The following is a 21386-nucleotide window of genomic DNA, read 5'->3' as shown; positions in this document are numbered from 1 at the left end:
CTTTCCCAGGACTCTCGTGCAGTGATGCACCGACACCTGTTTTGGTTTAAAGAGGTCTCTGACGGGACTTCCGGTGGGCAGCCCCTGCAACAGGCTGCATTTTAAGTGAGCTCTCTGCTCCTCGCACGCTGGGCGCCTATTACACACTGCTGGCGCCGGGAGCTGTACCCCCATACTGTCACCTAGGGTACTGGAGATAGTGGTGGACAAGTGGACGCTGGTCCCGGCTCTCCACCGCCCTGTTACTGCCGGATCTGGAGGGTTTTAGTCGGCGCTCCCGCCCGCGGCCGCCATCTTGGATCGGCTGGGCTCTTTTCCCCATCTGTCTTCCCCTGCTCCTGGGACTCTGTGAGGCGGCCAGTGTGAGTACTGAAGGCTGGAAACGGCACTGTGGACCTGCAGCTACTGCCCTGCTGTGTGTCACCTCCGGTCTCCCACATCTCAGACCCGCTGGAAGGCTGAGTTTGTCACCCCTGGAGATTGCACTCACCATCTTCCAGAAGTCATCAGTCCTGTGGGGACTCCCAGGTACCTCTCAGCTGCTTCTCCTCTGCCTGGCCTGATCTCTTTGCCCTCTGCTAAACACACGGCACACGAGGTGGATTTTACGTTCTTTTTTTTTTTTTTTTTCCTTCTCGTTTGTCTGCTGGCTTTGACTTTGGCTCCCCCTGCTGGTCAGATACCTGCAGTGTCTGCCTTTTTTTTTTTTTTTTTTTTCTCGTTTGTCTGCTGGCTTTGACTTTGGCTCCCCCTGCTGGTCAGATACCTGCAGTGTCTGCCCTTTTTTTTTTTTTTTTTTTTTTTTATTCTTTCATCTTTTATATAGTGATTAATTTTTTGGTACCACGTCACCTGTTTTGTCATGGATAAATATATGGCCAAGCAACAAAAGGGTGGTAAAGGTAACCAGGCTACTAAAAGTCGTGAAACCAGAGCCTCCACTCCGGTCTCCCAAGGCTCCTCAGCTTCTCCAGATAGAGATAACGTCCTGGCAGGAGTCTCGGATTTGACCAAATATGCATCTGCCTCTGTCGCTAAAGCACAAGAAATCTCTGATATTATCTCCCCGCTGCTTGACAAAAAATTGGCAAGTTTGAAGGAGGCGATTGACTCTACCATGGTGCAAATAAAAGTACATGAAACACGTCTGGATGAGGCAGAACAACGGATCTCAGATCTTGAGGATGATTTGTCCGCTGCAAAAGCACTGATTGATACACATGAAACGTCCCTCGCAGCAGTAAACGACAAGTTAGAGAATCTTGAAAACCGAAATCGTCGGAATAACTTACGTCTGATTGGTCTGCCTGAGTCGGTCCGCCAAAAGGATCTCATGGATATGGTCTCCACCTGGCTGCCGCAGGAACTTAATTGCGCACCTGCTTCCGGCTCCTTCCTGATTGAAAAGAGTTCATCGCGTTGGACCTGACCGTCGGACTGACCAGCGCAGACCTCGACCTGTTATATTCCGGTTCCTTAATTACACGGATAAAGTTGGTGTCATGGAAGCATACCGCAAAGCTCAAGATCTATCCTATCAAGGGAATCGTTTGATGTTGTTTCAGGACTTCTCTTATCAGGTGGCGATGAAACGCCGTGAATTTTCGCCGGTGTGCAAGTTACTGTTCGAAGCGGGAGTTCGCTTCGCTCTTCTATACCCTGCCAAACTTCGAGTACATCATGACGGCAAACAATTCTTTTTTGATTCAGTGGAACCAGCCAAGACTTTCGTGGCCTCTCTTCCTGCTATCTCTACTGCCGCAGAGTGATTGACTGTCACGCCAGCTAGTATTGTGCAATTGTTCTTATTGCAATTATCATTATGATGTTTCTCGCTGTTTATTTCATCATGTTGTGGTTAACTGTTATTTTATGTCCCGGGCTGTTTCTGATTGACGCCGTTCACGGGATCTTACTTTTGTTCCATCTCATTGCCTGCTTTTTTGTTCTTTCCTTTTTCTCTTCCTTTTCTAGCTCTCTTCACCCCTTTCTCCCCTTTGTTATTCTTTCCTTTTTCCTCCAGCTCCTCTCCCACCTTATTCATATCAGAGGTTTTTATTTGTTTCATGATAGACTGCTCTGGTCTATTGCGTTGGTTCTTATAATGTTACAAAATGGAAGAACTGCAGGACTTATGTCATATGTTATTTTGTTTGTCTTCTTTTGTTTTATGCTGTTGGGCGGTTACACGCGGTCACACCTTGTAGTTCCCTTGCTTGCTGGGACATGGGGGACTCCTTTCCTTGCTGTATTCAAATTTACTTATTTTACTAAATGTGGTATTGGCTAATCCTATAGACCCTGCTACTTTATCACTGAGTAGAAAAACACATATTAAATTCCTATCCTGGAATGTGGAGGGCTTAAATACCCCTATAAAGAGGAAAAAGGTGTTACAACACCTTAAACGTCTTAAACCGGACGTAGCGGTACTCCAGGAGACCCATTGGAGGGAGGGTGACAATAATAAATTGCGGGACACTTGGATAGGGGAATTCTTCTCTGCCTCCTTTACGACTAAAAAAAGGGGTGTGATGCTGCTTCTTCATAAGTCTCTACGTTATGTTGTCCTTGATAAACTGTGTGACTCTGAAGGCAGATTTCTATTTGTTAAACTGCGCATTGAAAACTCAATTTACACGATAGCCACTATATATGCACCCAATGGCCCGAATGGTGCCTTTTTTACCGATCTTTATGTTAAATTACAGGAATGGGCTGAAGGGGCCATCATTTTGGGTGGGGATTTTAATGCTACTTTGGACCCTATGTTAGACAGATCAGGTACCGGGGGGCGGGGTAGCGCGCCATCCGCATTACGATTTTTTATTTCTTCCTTGCAGCTGTCAGACCCGTGGCGTCATCAACATCCTGTGGAAAGGGATTACACCTTTTATTCTCATCCTCACCGCACCTCCACTAGAATTGACTTTTGGCTTTTGCCTACACATTTACTTTCCAGGGTCTCTCAATCTAAGGTGGAAAATATTGTCATCTCCGATCACGCCCCTACCTGGTTCACTTTATCTCTTTCTAATCCCTCAATGACTTCATTTAATTGGAGATTTCCCTCATATCTGTTTGACTCCCCCGACTTCAAATTAGATTTAGAACGACATTTTCTAAATTATGTGGATGACAATCTACAACACATGGACGACATTAATCTGTTCTGGGCCGCATCAAAACCGGTACTGCGTGGTCATATAATTAATTATGTTGCCCATAAACGGAGAGTACTTAATCAGAGGTATACGGATCTTGGACAGACATTGACTACAGCATATGCAAATATGTTGAGATCTGACACCGCTGAGACTCGCCACACATATTTGACCACTAAACACCTTTATGACACTCTATGTACCGAGCGTGCTCAATGTGTCTTAGATTTTCAAAAACATCGATACTTTAGATGGGGTAATAGGTCAGGCAAATTGCTGGCTAACGTGGTTAGAAGTCAACGCCCCCCAGTTACTGTCTCGCGTATTCTCTCAGACGGAAAGGTTTTAACTGCTCCCTCAGAAATAACAGATTCTTTTTTGAATTATTTTAAGACATTGTATGCTGCTCCACCGGATCACCCTTCTTTAGGTATGTCCTTCCTCAGATCGGCAGGTTCACCTGTTTTGACGGATGAGGAACATGAATCTCTTACTGCCCCCACCAATGACTTAGAAATTTTATCTGTGATAAAACGCCTAACCAATGGTAAGGCTCCAGGCCCCGATGGCCTATCCGCAGAATATTATAAAATATTGGCTCCACATATCGTCCCTCATTTAGTTGTCCTTTTTAATTCAATTCTTTCTGGCCAAGCCCCACCTCCCTCCTTTACTCAAGCCCGCATTATCCTCATACCCAAACCTGGGAAGGATCCCACTTTAATACAGTCCTATCGCCCCATATCTTTACTAAACCAAGATTTAAAACTATTCACTACCTTGCTGGCACAGCGTCTACAGTTACTGCTTCCAAAGTTGCTTCACCATTCCCAATCTGGTTTTGTGAAAGGCAGGTCCTCTGTACATAATATTAGACAAGTGGTCGCTGCTCTTACACAATCCACGAGAGTAACTGGGGGAAGTTCTTTATTGGTCAGCTGTGACGCCGATAAAGCCTTTGATCGAGTTTCCTGGAACCATCTCCTTAGGCTTTTTCACCTACAAAATTTTGGTTCCTCTTTTGTCCGACTTTTTCGCATGTTATACTCTAGCCCGACCGCGTTTCTCACGGTAAACGGCTTGAACACTGATAGTTTCTCACTCCACAGGGGCACTCGGCAGGGTTGCCCCTTATCTCCCCTACTTTTCGACTTAGCCCTAGATCCCCTTATTAGGCAATTCTACAAAAATACTGACTGGCTAGGCATAAAAATTGGTTCTCATGAGCTTAAGGTTTCGGCCTATGCTGACGACTTGTTGTTATATTTTGCTAACCCTCAAGAGGCCTTTCCCAGTTTTTTAAGACTTCTTCATACCTTTGAGTCCATTTCAGGGTTCCAGGTAAATGAATCTAAAACAGAGGCCTTGGCATTACATTCAAAAGCTGTGGAGGGGTGGGATGGCCGATTTCCTTTTAAATGGGCACACTCCTCTTTGAAATATTTGGGACTTAATATCCCGGTGCTTCCATCTGACCTATATAGGGTTAATTTCCCAACAGTAATCTCTCGCATTATGGCAGATTTTCAATCTTGGAAACACCTCCCGCTTTCATACATTGGCAGATGCCATTTAATTAAAATGATCTCGTTCCCCAGATTGCTTTATCCTATACAAATGCTCCCTTTGATGCTTAAGGATTCAGACATTCGGTTACTGTCTACGGCCATGAGTAAATTCATATGGGCGGGGAAAAAGCCTAGAATTTCACTTTTTAAGTTAAGCCAAAATCAAAACTATGGGGGTATTAACTTGCCTTGTATACGCAGTTATGTTTTAGCAGCGCAATACAGAATAGCAGTTGATTGGTTACAAGGATCCTCTGATTTTGCAAATACTGATTTGGAACAAGCCTTTTGTCCAGACATTCTCCTCCCTAGTTTACTACATATGAAACCCACTACATATCCTCCACATGTGGCCTGTAACCTATTATTAATTAGTACTTGTATGGCATGGAGACGATCTCGCTCCCGGATGGGCATCTCGACCCATACCACACTATTTCTTCCACTATCACACAAGGACTTTCAAATGCCTTACACTACTACATCTACTGTGCTTAGGGACTGGTATTTTGGAGGTTTGCGCTTAATTCACCAGATTATAGATCCAACTTCCCTTAAAGTGCTCTCCCACGATTGCTTGGTGGAAAAATTCCCTAATTTATATATCCCCCTTTTTCTTTATTTTCAGATACGTAGTTATGCTACAAAGGTGGTGTCTAAATTGTCTATATCTGACAAGGCGAATGTGCTGGATGGTGCGCTACGTTGCTGCCCAGGGAGGGGTTGCTCCACATCTGTTATTTATGTACATATCAAACGATCCGTGAATGTTGATACTCTGTCTACGGGTATGGCTAAGTGGACAAATGATTTTCCATCTTTACCTTTCAAATCTATACTTGATGCCTTTGTACGGCTTAACAAACTTTTGATTTCAACATCTTATGCAGAAATGACGTATCAGATCTTACATAGATCTTATATTACACCTAAGTTGCGCTGTCTCATGGGTATATCATCGACTTCTGCCTGTTTTAAGTGTCAAGCTCCTGATGCAGATCTCTATCATTGTTTATGGAGCTGCCCTGAGGTGGCCAAGTTTTGGTCGCTTGTACAGAATTATATTCAAAACACCCTGGGTATATCTTTCGCCCTTTCTCCTGAATGGGCCCTTTGGGATATATATCCGACTTCTAGTGGGAAACCGCCCATGGGACACCGCAACTTAATAGCAAAAATTGCTGCCGCAGGGAGGAAGACCATCCTCTCACAGTGGATATCCTCAGACACTTTGACCCTTACGTTATTACTGCCTAGAATCACTCATTTATTCAATATGGATTGGTTGGAAATGTCCATTAATAAGGAGGCGAGGGCAGACAAATTTTTTAAAACCTGGTTGCCTTACATAAAAACTTTGCCTCGGGCCCAAAGAGATATAATGCGGAAAGGTGTAATACTTACCTCCTGGTACAACTTGGAGATGCTCTCCTCGAACTGCCCTCCGTTTTGAGCTCTCATTGACACTGCTTAAAATTGATTCTGTTGTTGCCTTTTGATTTGATATGTGTTTTTGTGCGATGTGCGGGACGTGTGACCACCTCAATATTCATTTTTATCTGTTTACCTGATATATTTCATGTTTGCTTTAATTCATTTGCTGTTGCAGATATACTTATTACTTATGCATATATTTTTTGTATGTTGTGCATTTCTTCAATAAAATGTTTAAAAAAAAAAAAAAAAAAAAGAGGTCTCTGACCAGTGTCATGAGTTCCTGCGCCTTCTCCGTCGGGAGAAAAACCTTCTTCTGGTCTGTGTCCAGAATCATGCCCAGGAAGGGCAGATGCGTCGTAGGAATCAGCTGCGACTTTGGAATATTCAGAATCCAGCCGTGCTGTTGTAACACTTCCCGAGAGCGTGCTACACTGATCAGCAACTGCTCTCTGGACCTCGCCTTTATGAGGAGATCGTCCAAGTATGGGATAATTGTGACTCCTTGCTTTCGCAGGAGCACCATAATTTCTGCCATTACCTTGGTAAATATTCTCGTGCCGTGGACAGACCAAACGGCAACGTCTGGAATTGGTAATGACAATCCTGTACCACAAATCTGAGGTACTCCTGATGAGGTGGATAAATGGGGACATGAAGGTAAGCATCCTTTATGTCCAGAGACACCATAAAATCCCCCTCCTCCAGGCTTGCGATGACCGCTCTGAGCGATTCCATCTTGAACTTGAACCTTTTCAGGTATATGTTCAGGGATTTTAAATTCAATATGGGTCTGACCGAACCGTCCGGTTTCGGTACCACAAACATTGTCGAATAGTAACCCCTTCCCTGTTGAAGGAGGGGAACCTTTACCACCACCTGCTGGAGATACAATTTGTGAATTGCAGTTAACACTATTTCCCTCTCTATGGGGGAAGCCGGCAGGGCCGATTTGAGGTAACGGTGAGGGGGCATCACTTCTAATTCCAGCTTGTATCCCTGAGACACAATCTCTATAGCCCAGGAATCCACCTGAGAGTGAACCCACGTGTGGCTGAAATTTCGGAGACGCGCCCCCACCGGGCCTGGCTTCACCTGTGGAGCCCCAGCGTCATGCGGTGGATTTAGTGGAAGCCGGGGAGTACTTCTGTTCCTGGGAACTAGCTGTATTGTGTAGCTTCTTTCCTCTACCCCTGCCTCTGGCAAGAACGGACGCACCTCGGACTTTCTTGCCTTTTTGTGATCGAAAGGACTGCATTTGGTAATACGGTGCTTTCTTAGGTTGTGAGGGAATATATGGCAAAAAAATTGACTTTTCAGCCGTAGCTGTGGAGACCAGGTCCGAGAGACCGTCCCCAAACAATTCCTCACCCTTATAAGGTAAAACCTCCATGTGCCTTTTTGAGTCGGCATCGCCTGTCCATTGCCGAGTCCACAGGACCCTTCTGGCAGAAATCAACATAGCATTTATTCTAGAGCCCAGTAGGCTGTCTCTTTGGGCATCTCTCATATATAGGACAGCGTCTTTTATATGCCCCAGGGTCAGTATTATAGTATCCTTGTCCAAGGTATCAAGTTCCTCAGATAAGGTATCTGTCCATGCTGCTACAGCACTACACATCCAGGCCGACGCAATTGCCGGCCTTAGCAGGGTACCTGAATGTGTATAAATGGATTTCAGGATACCCTCCTGCTTTCTATCTGCAGCATCTTTTAGGGTGGCCGTATCCTGTGACGGCAGGGCTACCCTCTTGGATAAGCATGTTAAAGCTTTGTCTACCCTAGGGGAGGATTCCCAGCGTAACCTGTCCGTTGGCGGGAAAGGATACGCCATAAGCATCCATTTGGAAATCTGCAGTTTCCTATCTGGAGATTCCCAAGCCTTTTCACATAACTCATTTAACTCATGTGAAGGAGGAAAAGGTCACCTCTTGCCTTTTTTCCCCATACATATAAACCCTTTTGTCAGGGACTGGGGTTTCGTCTGTTATGTGCAACACATCTTTCATTGCTATAATCATGTAGCGGATGGCTTTAGCATGCAACTTTGCATCATCGCCATCGACACTGGAGTCAGAATCCGTGTCGATATCTGTGTCAACAATTTGGGATAGTGGGCGCTTCGGAGACCCTGATGGCCTCTGCGCTGTAGGATCAGGCATGGGTTGAGACCCTGACTGTCCCAAGGCTTCAGCTTTATCCAACCTTTTATGCAAGGAATTTACATTATCATTTAAAACCTTCCACATATCCATCCAATCGGGTGTCGGCGCCGTCCCCACATTAATTTGTACCCGCTCTGTTTCCACATAGCCTTCCTCGTCAAACATGCCGACACAAGCGTACCGACACACCACACACACAGGGGATGCTCTATTTGAAGACAGTTCCCCCACAAGGCCTTTTGGAGAGACAGAGAGTATGCCAGCACACACCCCAGCGCTAAATGACCCAGGAATCACACAGTAACTTAGTGTTAACCCAGTAGCTGCTGTATATCAGTTTTTTGCGCCAAATTTATGTGCCCCCCTCTCTTTTCACCCTCTTTCTACCGTGATTCTGCAGGGGAGAGCCTGGGGAGCTTCCTCTCAGCGGAGCTGTGGAGAGAAAATGGCGCTGGTGAGTGCTGAGGAAGAAGCCCCACCCCCTCAGCAGCGGGCTTCTGTCCCGCGTTTTGTGTATAAAATAATGGCGGGGGCTCATGCATATATACAGTGCCCAACTGTATATATGCTGCTTTTTGCCATGAGGTTCCCAATTGCTGCCCAGGGCGCCCCCCCCTGTGCCCTGCACCCTACAGTGACCGGAGTGTGTGGGTTTAGTGTGGGAGCAATGGCGCACAGCTGCAGTGCTGTGCGCTACCTCAGATGAAGACTGGAGTCTTCTGCCGCCGATTTCAAAGTCTTCTTGCTTCTCACGCCGGCTTCTGTCTTCTGGCTCTGCGAGGGGGACGGCGGCGTGGCTCCGGGATTGAACGACCAAGGATGCGTTCCTGTGTACGATCCCTCTGGAGCTAATGGTGTCCAGTAGCCTAAGAAGCAGGACCTATCTTCTAGTGAGTAGGGCTGCTTCTCTCCCCTCAGTCCCAAGTAGCAGAGAGTCTGTTGCCAGCAGATCTCTCTGAAAATAAAATATCCTAACAAAATACTTTCTTTTTAGCAAGCTCAGGAGAGCTCACTAAGGTGCACCCAGCTCGTCCGGGCACAGATTCAAACTGAGGTCTGGAGGAGGGACATAGAGGGAGGAGCCAGTGCACAACAGTATCCTAATTCTTTCTTAAAGTGCCCTGTCTCCTGCGGAGCCCGTCTATTCCCCATGGTCCTTACGGAGTCCCCAGCATCCACTAGGACGTTAGAGATGATTGATAGATAGATAGATAGATAGATAGATAGATAGATAGATAGAGGAAGGAGTCAGGACTGGTAGGGGGAGAAATAAATAGGGAGGGGAGAAGTCGGGATTACATTTTAAAACTGACTGCCCCTGATACAGTATGTATTTGTAACACCCTGGGGTTGGCAGGTGTCTATATGGTTAAGTATAGGTATCACAGGCGTTCAGTGGCTTGGTGATGGAGCCTAAGATGTTTTCCCCGTACCTTGTTCAATGTGACTGGTTCAGAGAGGTAGGACCGATTTAATACGTACACAGGAAGGTCATTTAACAGCTAATTCGTGGAGAATACTCTTTATTTTACTGCAATGAATGCTGGATGGAAAAAGATGAATTGGTTCACACAAATCAAGATAATCAAGACAATGACATTCAAGAAGACTAAATTACGTTGTGGCATTCAAAAAAATTAAATCAACAACTCACAATACACTGGCTGATTCAAAATGGTTAATAAAAATACTGATTTGGAATCAAACTAATCACAGTCAAGTAAATATTAATTAGTGTAATATTCAAGAAGTCAATGAATAAAAATATGATCCAAAAAATAATAATTTGCAAGAACTGATTAAAGTCACTGAGGCTTAGGAAAATTAAAACTATTTTCACCAGCAATTGAATAACTTTGGAGCTCATTGATCCTACAGTATCACACTGTTGCATTGGGGTCCAAAGAATTAGACTGAACATGTGGCACAAAGGGTTAAGTACCTTCTTAACAAAAATATAAATCCAGAAATTAGATGCCTGACTCTGTGTCAGAGTAGACAGTGTCACTGTATTCCAATTATGGACAAGGCTTGTGTGGCAAATGTCTTTAGGTTCCAACTTGGTGAAATGTCTCTGTAACAACTATCCAAAATAACTAGTGTCTTTATACTGACAGCACTGCCTTTAAAACAAGGGTCAGTCTATGGCAGTTGTCTCTATGATGCCTCCAGGCACACTTCTCAATGTGGTAGCTAGGTGGTGTATATGTGCGAGTAAGAAAATAAGATTTTACTTACCGATAAATCTATTTCTCGTAGTCCGTAGTGGATGCTGGGGACTCCGTCAGGACCATGGGGATTAGCGGCTCCGCAGGAGACAGGGCACAAAAGTAAAAGCTTTAGGATCAGGTGGTGTGCACTGGCTCCTCCCCCTATGACCCTCCTCCAAGCCTCAGTTAGGATACTGTGCCCGGACGAGCGTACACAATAAGGAAGGATTTTGAATCCCGGGTAAGACTCATACCAGCCACACCAATCACACTGTACAACCTGTGATCTGAACCCAGTTAACAGCATGATAACAGCGGAGCCTCTGAAAAGATGGCTCACAACAATAATAACCCGATTTTTGTACCAATAACTATGTACAAGTATTGCAGACAATCCGCACTTGGGATGGGCACCCAGCATCCACTACGGACTACGAGAAATAGATTTATCGGTGAGTAAAATCTTATTTTCTCTAACGTCCAAGTGGATGCTGGGGACTCCGTCAGGACCATGGGGATTATACCAAAGCTCCCAAGCGGGCGGGAGAGTGCGGATGACTCTGCAGCACCGAATGAGAGAACTCCAGGTCCTCTTTAGCCAGGGTATCAAATTTGTATAATTTTACAAACGTGTTCTCCCCCCGACCACGTAGCTGCTCGGCAGAGTTGTAATGCCGAGACCCCTCGGGCAGCCGCCCAGGATGAGCCCACCTTCCTTGTGGAATGGGCATTTACATATTTTGGCTGTGGCAGGCCTGCCACAGAATGTGCAAGCTGAATTGTACTACACATCCAACTAGCAATCGTCTGCTTAGAAGCAAGAGCACCCAGTTTGTTGGGTGCATACAGGATAACAGCAAGTCAGTTTTCCTGACTCCAGCCGTCCTGGAAACCGATATTTTCAGGGCCCTGACAACATCTAGCAACTTGGAGTCCTCCAAGTCCCTAGTAGCCGCAGGTACCACAATAAGCTGGTTCAGGTGAAACGCTGACACCACCTTAGGGAGAAACTGGGGACGAGTCCGCAGCTCTGCCCTGTCCGAATGGACAATCAGATATGGGCTTTTGTGAGACAAAGCCGCCAATTCTGACACTCGCCTGGCCGAGGCCAGGGCCAACATCATGGTCACTTTCCATGTGAGATATTTCAAATCCACAGATTTGAGCGGTTTAAACCACTGTGATTTGAGGAATCCCAGCACTACGTTGAGATCCCACAGTGCCACTGGAGGCACAAAAGGGGGTTGTATATGCAGTACTCCCTTGACAAACTTCTGGACTTCAGGAACTGAAGCCAATTCTTTCTGGAAGAAAATCGACAGGGCCGAAATTTGAACCTTAATGGACCCCAATCTGAGGCCCATAGACACTCCTGTTTGCAGGAAATGCAGGAATCGACCGAGTTGAAATTTCTTCGTGGAGCCTTCCTGGCCTCACACCACGCAACATATTTTCGCCACATGTGGTGATAATGTTGTGCGGTCACGTCCTTCCTGGCTTTGACCAGGGTAGGAATGACCTCTTCCGGAATGCCTTTTTCCCTTAGGATCCGGCGTTCAACCGCCATGCCGTCAAACGCAGCCGCGGTAAGTCTTGGAACAGACATGGTACGTGCTGAAGCAAGTCCCTTCTTAGCGGCAGAGGTCATGAGTCCTCTGTGAGTATCTCTTGAAGTTCCGGGTACCAAGTCCTTCTTGGCCAATTCGGAGCCACAAGTATAGTTCTTACTCCTCTACGTCTTATAATTCTCAATACCTTGGGTATGAGAAGCAGAGGAGGAAACACATACACCGACTGGTACGCCCACGGTGTTACCAGAACGTCCACAGCTATTGCCTGAAAGTCTCTTGATCTGGCGCAATACCTGTCCAGTTTTTTGTTCAGGCGGGACGCCATCATGTACACCTTTGGTCTTTCCCAACGGTTCACAATCATGTGGAAAACTTCCCGATGAAGTCCCCACTCTCCCGGGTGGAGGTCGTGCCTGCTGAGGAAGTCTGCTTCCCAGTTGTCCACTCCCGGAATGAACACTGCTGACAGTGCTATCACATGATTTTCCGCCCAGCGAAAAATCCTTGCAGTTTTTGCCATTGCCCTCCTGCTTCTTGTGCCGCCCTGTCTGTTTACGTGGGCGACTGCCGTGATGTTGTCCCACTGGATCAATACCGGCTGACCTTGAAGCAGAGGTCTTGCTAAGCTTAGAGCATTATAAATTGCCCTTAGCTCCAGTATATTTATGTGGAGAAAAGTCTCCAGACTTGATCACACTCCCTGGAAATTTTTTCCCTGTGTGACTGCTCCCCAGCCTCTCAGGCTGGCCTCCGTGGTCACCAGCATCCAATCCTGAATGCCGAATCTGCGGCCCTCTAGAAGATGAGCACTCTGTAACCACCACAGGAGAGACACCCTTGTCCTTGGAGATAGGGTTATCCGCTGATGCATCTGAAGATCCGATCCGGACCATTTGTCCAGCAGATCCCACTGAAAAGTTCTTGCGTGGAATCTGCCGAATGGAATCGCTTCGTAATAAGCCACCATTTTTCCCAGGACTCTTGTGCAATGATGCACTGACACTTTTCCTGGTTTTAGGAGGTTCCTGACTAGCTCGGATAACTCCCTGGCTTTCTCCTCCGGGAGAAACACCTTTTTCTGGACTGTGTCCAGAATCATCCCTAGGAACAGCAGACGTGTCGTCGGAAACAACTGCGGTTTTGGAATATTTAGAATCCACCCGTGCTGTCGTAGAACTACTTGAGATAGTGCTACTCCGACCTCCAACTGTTCTCTGGACCTTGCTCTTATCAGGAGGTCGTCCATTTTCTTCGAAGAAGAATCATCATTTCGGGCATTACCTTGGTAAAGACCCGGAGTGCCGTGGACAATCCAAACGGCAGCGTCTGAAACTGATAGTGACAGTTCTGTACCACGAACCTGAGATACCCTTGGTGAGAAGGGCAAATTGGGACATGGAGGTAAGCATCCCTGATGTCCCGGGACACCATATAGTCCCCTTCTTCCTGGTTCGCTATCACTGCTCTGAGTGACTCCATCTTGATTTGAACCTTTGTAAGTGTTCAAATATTTCAGATTTAGAATAGGTCTCACCGAGCCTTCTGGTTTCAGTACCACAATATAGTGTGGAATAATACCCCTTTCCTTGTTGTAGGAGGGGTACTTTGATTATCACCTGCTGGGAATACAGCTTGTGAATTGTTTCCAATACTGGCTCCCTGTCGGAGGGAGACGTTGGTAAAGCAGACTTCAGGAACCTGCGAGGGGAAACGTCTCGACTTTCCAATCTGTACCCCTGGGATACTACTTGTAGGATCCAGGGGTCCTGTACGGCTCCAGCGTCATGCTGAGAACTTGGCAGAAGCGGTGGAAGGCTTCTGTTCCTGGGAATGGGTTGCCTGCTGCAGTCTTCTTCCCTTTCCTCTATCCCTGGGCAGATATGCTTATGGGGACGAAAGGACTGAGGCTGAAAAGACGGTGTCTTTTTCTGCATAGATGTGACTTAGGGTAAAAACGGTGGATTTCCCAGCAGTTGCCGTGGCCACCAGGTCCGATGGACCGACCCCAAATAACTCCTCCCCTTTATACGGCAATACATCTTTGTGCCGTTTGGAATCTGCATCACCTGACCACTGTCGTGTCCATAAACATCTTTTGGCAGATATGGACATCGCACTTACTCTTGATGCCAGAGTGCAAATATCCCTCTGTGCATCTCGCATATATAGAAATGCATTCTTTAAATGCTCTATAGTAAATAAAATACTGTCCCTCAAGGGTATCAATATTTTCAGTCAGGGAATCCGACCAAGCCACCCCCGCGCTGCACATCCAGGCTGAGGCGATCGCTGGTCGCAGTATAACACCAGTATGTGTGTATATACTTTTTAGGATATTTTCCAGCCTCCTATCAGCTGGCTCCTTGATGGCGGCCGTATCTGGAGACGGTACCGCCACTTGTTTTGATAAGCGTGTGAGCGCCTTATCCACCCTAAGGGGTGTTTCCCAACGCGCCCTAACTTCTGGCGGGAAAGGGTATACCGCCAATAATTTTCTATCGGGGGAACCCCGCGCCTCATCACACACTTCATTTAATTTATCTGATTCAGGAAAAACTATAGGTAGTTTTTCCACACCCCACATAATACCCTTTTTTGTGGTACTTGTAGTATCAGAAATATGTAACACCTCCTTCATTGCCCTTAACAAGTAACGTGTGGCCCTAAAGGAAAATACGTTTGTTTCTTCACCGTCGACACTGGAGTCAGTGTCCGTGTCTGTGTCGACCGACTGAGGTAAATTGGGCATTATAACGTCCCTGACGGTGTTTTAGACGCCTGGACAGATACTAATATGTTTGCCGGCCGTCTCATGTCGTCAACCGACTTGCAGCGTGTTGACATTATCACGTAATACCTTAAATAAGCCATCTATTCCGGTGTCGACTCCCTAGAGAGTGACATCACCATTACAGGCAATTTGCTCCGCCTCCCAACATCGTCCTCATACCTGTCGACACACACGTACCGACACAGCACACACACAGGGAATGCTCTGATAGAGGACAGGACCCACTAGCCCTTTGGGGAGACAGAGGGAGAGTTTGCCAGCACACACCAAAAACGCTATAATTATACAGGGACAACCTTTATATAAGTGCTTTTCCCTTATAGCATTTTAATATATGTAGTCATATCGCCAAATCAGTGCCCCCCCTCTCTGTTTTAACCCTGTTTCTGTAGTGCAGTGCAGGGGAGAGCCTGGGAGCCTTCCCACCAGCATTTCTGTGAGGGAAAATGGCGCTGTGTGCTGAGGAGAATAGGCCCCGCCCCCTTTTCGGCGGGCTTCTTCTCCCGTTTTTCTGAGACCTGGCAGGGGTTAAATACATCCATATAGCCCCCAGGGGCTATATGTGATGTATTTTTAGCCAGAATAAGGTACTATCATTGCTGCCCAGGGCGCCCCCCCCCAGCGCCCTGCACCCTCAGTGACCGCTGTTATGAAGTGTGCTGACAACAATGGCGCACAGCTGCAGTGCTGTGCGCTACCTTATGAAGACTGAAAAGTCTTCTGCCGCCGGTTTCTGGACCTCTTCCATCTTCGGCATCTGCAAGGGGGGTCGGCGGCGCGGCTCCGGGACGAACCCCAGGGTGAGACCTGTGTTCCGACTCCCTCTGGAGCTAATGGTGTCCAGTAGCCTAAGAAGCCAATCCATCCTGCACGCAGGTGAGTTCACTTCTCTCCCCTAAGTCCCTCGATGCAGTGAGCCTGTTGCCAGCAGGACTCACTGAAAATAAAAAACCTAAAAAACTTTTTCTAAGCAGCTCTTTAGGAGAGCCACCTAGATTGCACCCTGCTCGGACGGGCACAAAAACCTAACTGAGGCTTGGAGGAGGGTCATAGGGGGAGGAGCCAGTGCACACCACCTGATCCTAAAGCTTTTACTTTTGTGCCCTGTCTCCTGCGGAGCCGCTAATCCCCATGGTCCTGACGGAGTCCCCAGCATCCACTAGGACGTTAGAGAAATGGTGTTTTAGCACTCACCCTCCTGTAGTTCAGCATTTAACAGTCTCTTTAACTCACTAAGACCTTCAACGGCTTCTCTGCCCCCACGCGGATACTACAACTTGCACAATGGCCCCTGCATATGCACCCGTTTAGGTCTGACGGCATCTGGTCCCTGGCTGCACATCCCACTCAACGGCTCCTCTGCCCCCACGCCTGCCTCCATGCGGATTCTACAACTTGCACAAGATGGACGCTGCATATGCACCCGTTTAGGTCTGACGGCATCTGGTCCTTGACTGCGGCATCCCACACCCGCTCTCCCGGTTCTTAGTACTATCCAATAAGCACGCCGCTGCCTTAGCTCTGCAGCATAGCTAACAGCCGCCTTCCGAGTAACCACCAGGCTTTACAGCTCCACTGCTTCGCTCCTCACACGTGTCTCCACTTGACAATAGCTTCAGCTCCAACCATATCACACCGGTGGCATAAGATCGTCCCAGTTGCCTAGAGGCAAGATAAATATTGGTACCCTCCCATCCCCTATATCTATGTGTGTGTGTGTGTGTGTGTGTGTGTGTGTGTGTGTGAATGTATGTATGTCTGGTCTGTGTGTAGGGTTCTGGGGGGGGGGGGGGGAAAGTGTGTGTATATGTATATATACATACACGTACACACAAATTGCACTGACATTTATTTTAAATCACATTTCTTAGCAGACATACCCAGGATTAGAACCCATGACCCGTTGCTGTGAAGGCAAAGACACCTTACTAATAGAGCTATTTTCTTCTGCATAGCAAGCCTTCAGTTTCTAACTACATGAACCTACTAGTTTGAATTGTCCGTTCAAAACCATTGCAGCTAGGCAGATCTATGTAGTGTGCACGGACACAAGGGGTCATTCTGACCCAATCGCTGCTGTACGTTTCCGCATAGCAGCGATCAGGTCTGAACTGCGCCGGCACATGCCAGACAGCCAACGGCTGTCTTAGGCTAGCGGTCGCCTCTACCTGATTGACAGGCAAAGGCGGTCGCTGGGCGGGAGGGCGGCATTTGTATTTTACAATGTATTTAAGCTTGCAGCCCAACATCAAGGAACCCCATCTCACTGCAAGCCCTACTATCACCTGGACTGTTGAAAACCTGGCCACTGCTATCACATCAGAGTCAAACTGAAAACTTTAAACCTGTGTCAGCTGCTTCCATTGTGGTAATTTAGAAGCTGTGTTGGTGACTGTCTCACTTTTAAAAGCCATAAGTTGAATTTCCGTTGCATCCCTCCTTTCAGAGAAAGGTCAGAACACAAGAAATTCTGAAAAATGAACAGTCCAGTCTCGCCAGGGTCATTAACATATCAACTCCTATGTGAGAATGTCCCAAGGGTAAGTTGGTTCCAAATATCTAAACCTTTTAAAACATAATAACTCATACACTACATTTCTCGTAAGTGCTTCGTCTATGCATTTAAAAAATGCAATTCTACAACTATGCATAAAGCACTACATATAACATGTTAAAACACATTAAACACACTGTACATTTACAATATATGGCACCTAGTGCCAATTTGTCCATTTAGATAAAGGCGAACGTGCCACGAGTTTATCATGTAGTACTGGTCTCTGACCACTTGTAATTTTTTACTTTAAAGAAAACAATTAATATTTTCCTATTTAAATTACGCCAGTGCTACTGAGAGTTTGGTGGGTAGGAAAAGTATAGTAAAATGGGATTTATGAGAAAAAACAACACTTCAGCAAGATATAACAGAAGTCAAGCTTTACCTGAATTATATTTAAAGTAGTTATACAATCTGAATGCTTTTACTAAGTTGTAAGCCGTTTACTGTAAATGTATCAGTTTAGACAGTAACTCTATAAACATATTTCAAATTGTTTAGTGCTGCATTACTTATACAGTAGCCGTTCTCTTTTAACCACTTGCCTGACATGGTCGCATATGCGACCATACCAGCAAATGCTTTATCTGACCTCCACTGCTGCTCTCAGAGGGACTGGCAGGTCCCTCTGCCTCCCCGCATCCTCCGCTCAGTGTTGCCATGCTGCCGATCAGCCAGCACGGCAGAAACCCCTACCCAACGGCTGCAGACAATACCAGCCGCTGGGGAAGTGTAAGTTAACTCCCCCCAAGCTTCCCCTGAGCGGTTTTGGGGGGGGGGGGATATGGGATTTTGGTTACCAACCGGTAAATCCTTTTCTCGTAGTCCGGAGAGGATGCTGGGGTCCACATTAGTATCATGGGGGTATAGACGGGTCCACCAGGAGCCATTGGCACTTTAAGAGTTTGAGAGTGTGGGCTGGCTCCTCCCTCTATGCCCCTCCTACCAGACTCAGTGTAGAAACTGTGCCCGAGGAGACGGACATCTTCGAGAGACGGATTATACACAGATAGTGGCGAGATTCACACCAGCTCACACATACAAGGCACATCAAGCTTACTAGCTTAAAAAACTCAGCAACTGCTGAAACATTACTTACCAAGTAACAATGCAGTACATAACCAAAACAAAGCTGTACTGAACCAGATAACGACTGCAGGAAAACGAAGCGCTGGGCAGGCGCCCAGCATCCTCTACAGACTACGAGAAAAGGATTTAGCGGTAGGTAACAAAATCCTATTTTCTCTTACGTCCTAGAGGATTAGTACCATGGGGATGTACCAAAGCTCCCAGAACGGGAGGGAGAGCGCGGAGGCTCCTGCAGAACTGATTGGCCTCTGATGATCTGAAGTTCAGTCAAAGTATCGAACTTGTAGAACTTTGCAAACATGTTCGACCCAGACCAAATTGCTGCTCTGCAAAGTTGTAACGCCGAGACACCCCGGGCAGCTGCCGAGGAAGACCCCACCTTACGAATAGAGTGGGCCTTAACAGACGTAGGACATGGCAATCCTGCTGTAGAATACGCATGCTGGGTAGTGAACCTGATCCAGCGCGAGATAGTCTGCTTAGAAGCAGGACACCCAATTTTCTTGGGATCATACAGGACAAACAGAGAGTCCGATTTTCTGTGACGAGCAGTCCTCTTCACATAGATTTTCAGAGCCCTGACAACATCCAAGGACTTTGAAGATATTGAGGAGTCAGTAGCCACTGGCACAATAGGTTGGTTGATATAAAATGCCGACAACCTTCGAAAGAAACTGCTGATGTGTCCGGAGCTCAGCTCGATCTACACGGAAGATCAAGTATGGGCTTTTACAGGACAAAACACCAAATTCCGACACACGTCTAGCAGAAGCTAAAGCCAACAAAGTGACCGCCTTCCACGTAAGAAATTTGACCTCAACCTCCTGTAGAGGCTCAAACCAGTCAGATTGGAGAAAATGCAAGACCATGTTAAGATCCCATGGCGCCGTAGGCTGTGCAAGGGGAGGTTGGATGTGCAGAACTCCCTTCAAAAAAGTCTGAACCTCAGGGAGGGCAGCCAACTGTTTCTGGAAGAAAATGGATAGGGCCGAAATTTGGACTTTTATGGATCCTAACCTCCGACCCATATCCACACCTGTTTGCAGGAAGAGGAGAAAACGTCCCAGTTGAAACTCCACCGCAGGAAACTTCTTGGATTCCCACCAAGATACATATTTTTTCCAAATACGATGGTAATGTTTTGACGTTACTCCTTTGCTAGCCTGTATCAGGGTAGGAATACCCTTGTTCGGAATACCCTTCCGAGCTAGTATCTGGCGTTCAACCTCCAAAAAAATCGGTGAGGGAGATTTTGAAATTCCAACCTGTACCCCATGACACAATATCTTGCACCCACGGGTCCAGGCCGGTAGACACCCAGATGTGACTGAAATGCCCGAGTCTCGCTCCCACTGGCCCCACCTCCGGGGCGTGCAGTCCACTGTCATGCGGAGGATTTTGGTGTACCTGAAGCAGGTTTCTGTTCCTGGGAACCTGCAGGAGCAGGTTTCTTGGACTTGGGCCGAGCTCCACGAAAGATGTTGGACGGCCTGGCCTGAGCTTGGTAGGCCGAAAGGGCTATGATGCAGTTGAAGAAAAGGGTTTCTTCGGAGCAGGTGTAGCTGAGGGAAGAAAAGGTGACTCACCCTCCGTAGCTGTGGAGATCTACGCATCTAACGCTTCCCCAAATAGAGCCTGACCTGTGTAGGGTAGGGTCTCCACACTTCTCCTGGAATCCGTGTCGGCAGACCACTGGCGCAACCACAGTCCTCGACAAGCTGATACAGACATGGAAGAAATTCCCACAGACATGGAAGAAATTCCCACAGCCATGGAACCCAGGTCTTTCATGGATTCTACCAGAAATCCTGTCGAATCCTGAATGTTACGTAAAAACAATTCAACATCACATTTCTCCATAGTATCCAAATCTTCAAGTAACGTGCCTGACCACTTTACTATAGCTTTGGCAATCCAAGCACTAGCAATAGTGGGATGTAGTATTGCCCCAGAAGCCGTGTACATGGATTTGAGTGTATTATTAATTTTACGATCAGCCGGCTCTTTCAAGGCGGTAGATCCTGGAACAGGTAAAACCACCTTTTTTGAGAGTCTGGTTACTGACACGTCAACAATGGGTGGGTTTTCCCATTTTTTTTCTATCCTCTACCGGGAAAGGAAATGCCACCGAACCCTTTTAGGTATCTGGAATTTTTTATCCGGGTTTTCCCAAGCCTTTTAAAAAAATAGCATTTAATTCTGTTGACGCAGGGAAGGTTAGCGAGGCTTTCTTATTCTCAGTGAAGTAAGCCACATCAACATGCTCGGGTGTTCTATCAGCAATATTCAACACATCTCTAATAGCCTCTGTCATCAACTGAACCCCTTTAGCAAGAGATGCCACCCCCCGCAACAGACCAGAATCGGTATCCGTGTCATCCTGCATGATCTGCGCAAGAGCACATTTATGGGAATACTGTATATAGCGGGGAGCCCTGAGGTACCAGAACTGGGCAAATTCATTTTGTGCAACCCTATTTGAAATCTGAGAAAATAGGATTTTAATACATACCGGTAAATCCTTTTCTCTTAGTCCGTAGAGGATGCTGGGGATGCTTCAAAAACCATGGGGTATAGACGGGATCCGCAGGAGACATAGGCACACTTTAAGACTTTGATTGGGTGTGAACTGGCTCCTCCCTCTATGCCCCTCCTCCAGACTCCAGTTTAAGTAACTGTGCCCAGGAAGACGGACATTTCGAGGAAAGAATTTATTGTTAAACCACGGTGAGCATCTTACCAGCTCACACCTCAGTATGCCGCCGAACGTGGCATTCAATAGAACACCAGCCGACGGCATGAAGAATATGCAGCAATACGCTGACATAAAGCGTAAC

The sequence above is a fragment of the Pseudophryne corroboree genome, chromosome 2, assembly GCF_028390025.1.
Source record: "Pseudophryne corroboree isolate aPseCor3 chromosome 2, aPseCor3.hap2, whole genome shotgun sequence".
Lineage (NCBI taxonomy): Eukaryota > Metazoa > Chordata > Amphibia > Anura > Myobatrachidae > Pseudophryne > Pseudophryne corroboree.
The sequence above is the reverse complement of the archived record's forward strand: the minus strand, read 5'-3'. Positions refer to the sequence as shown.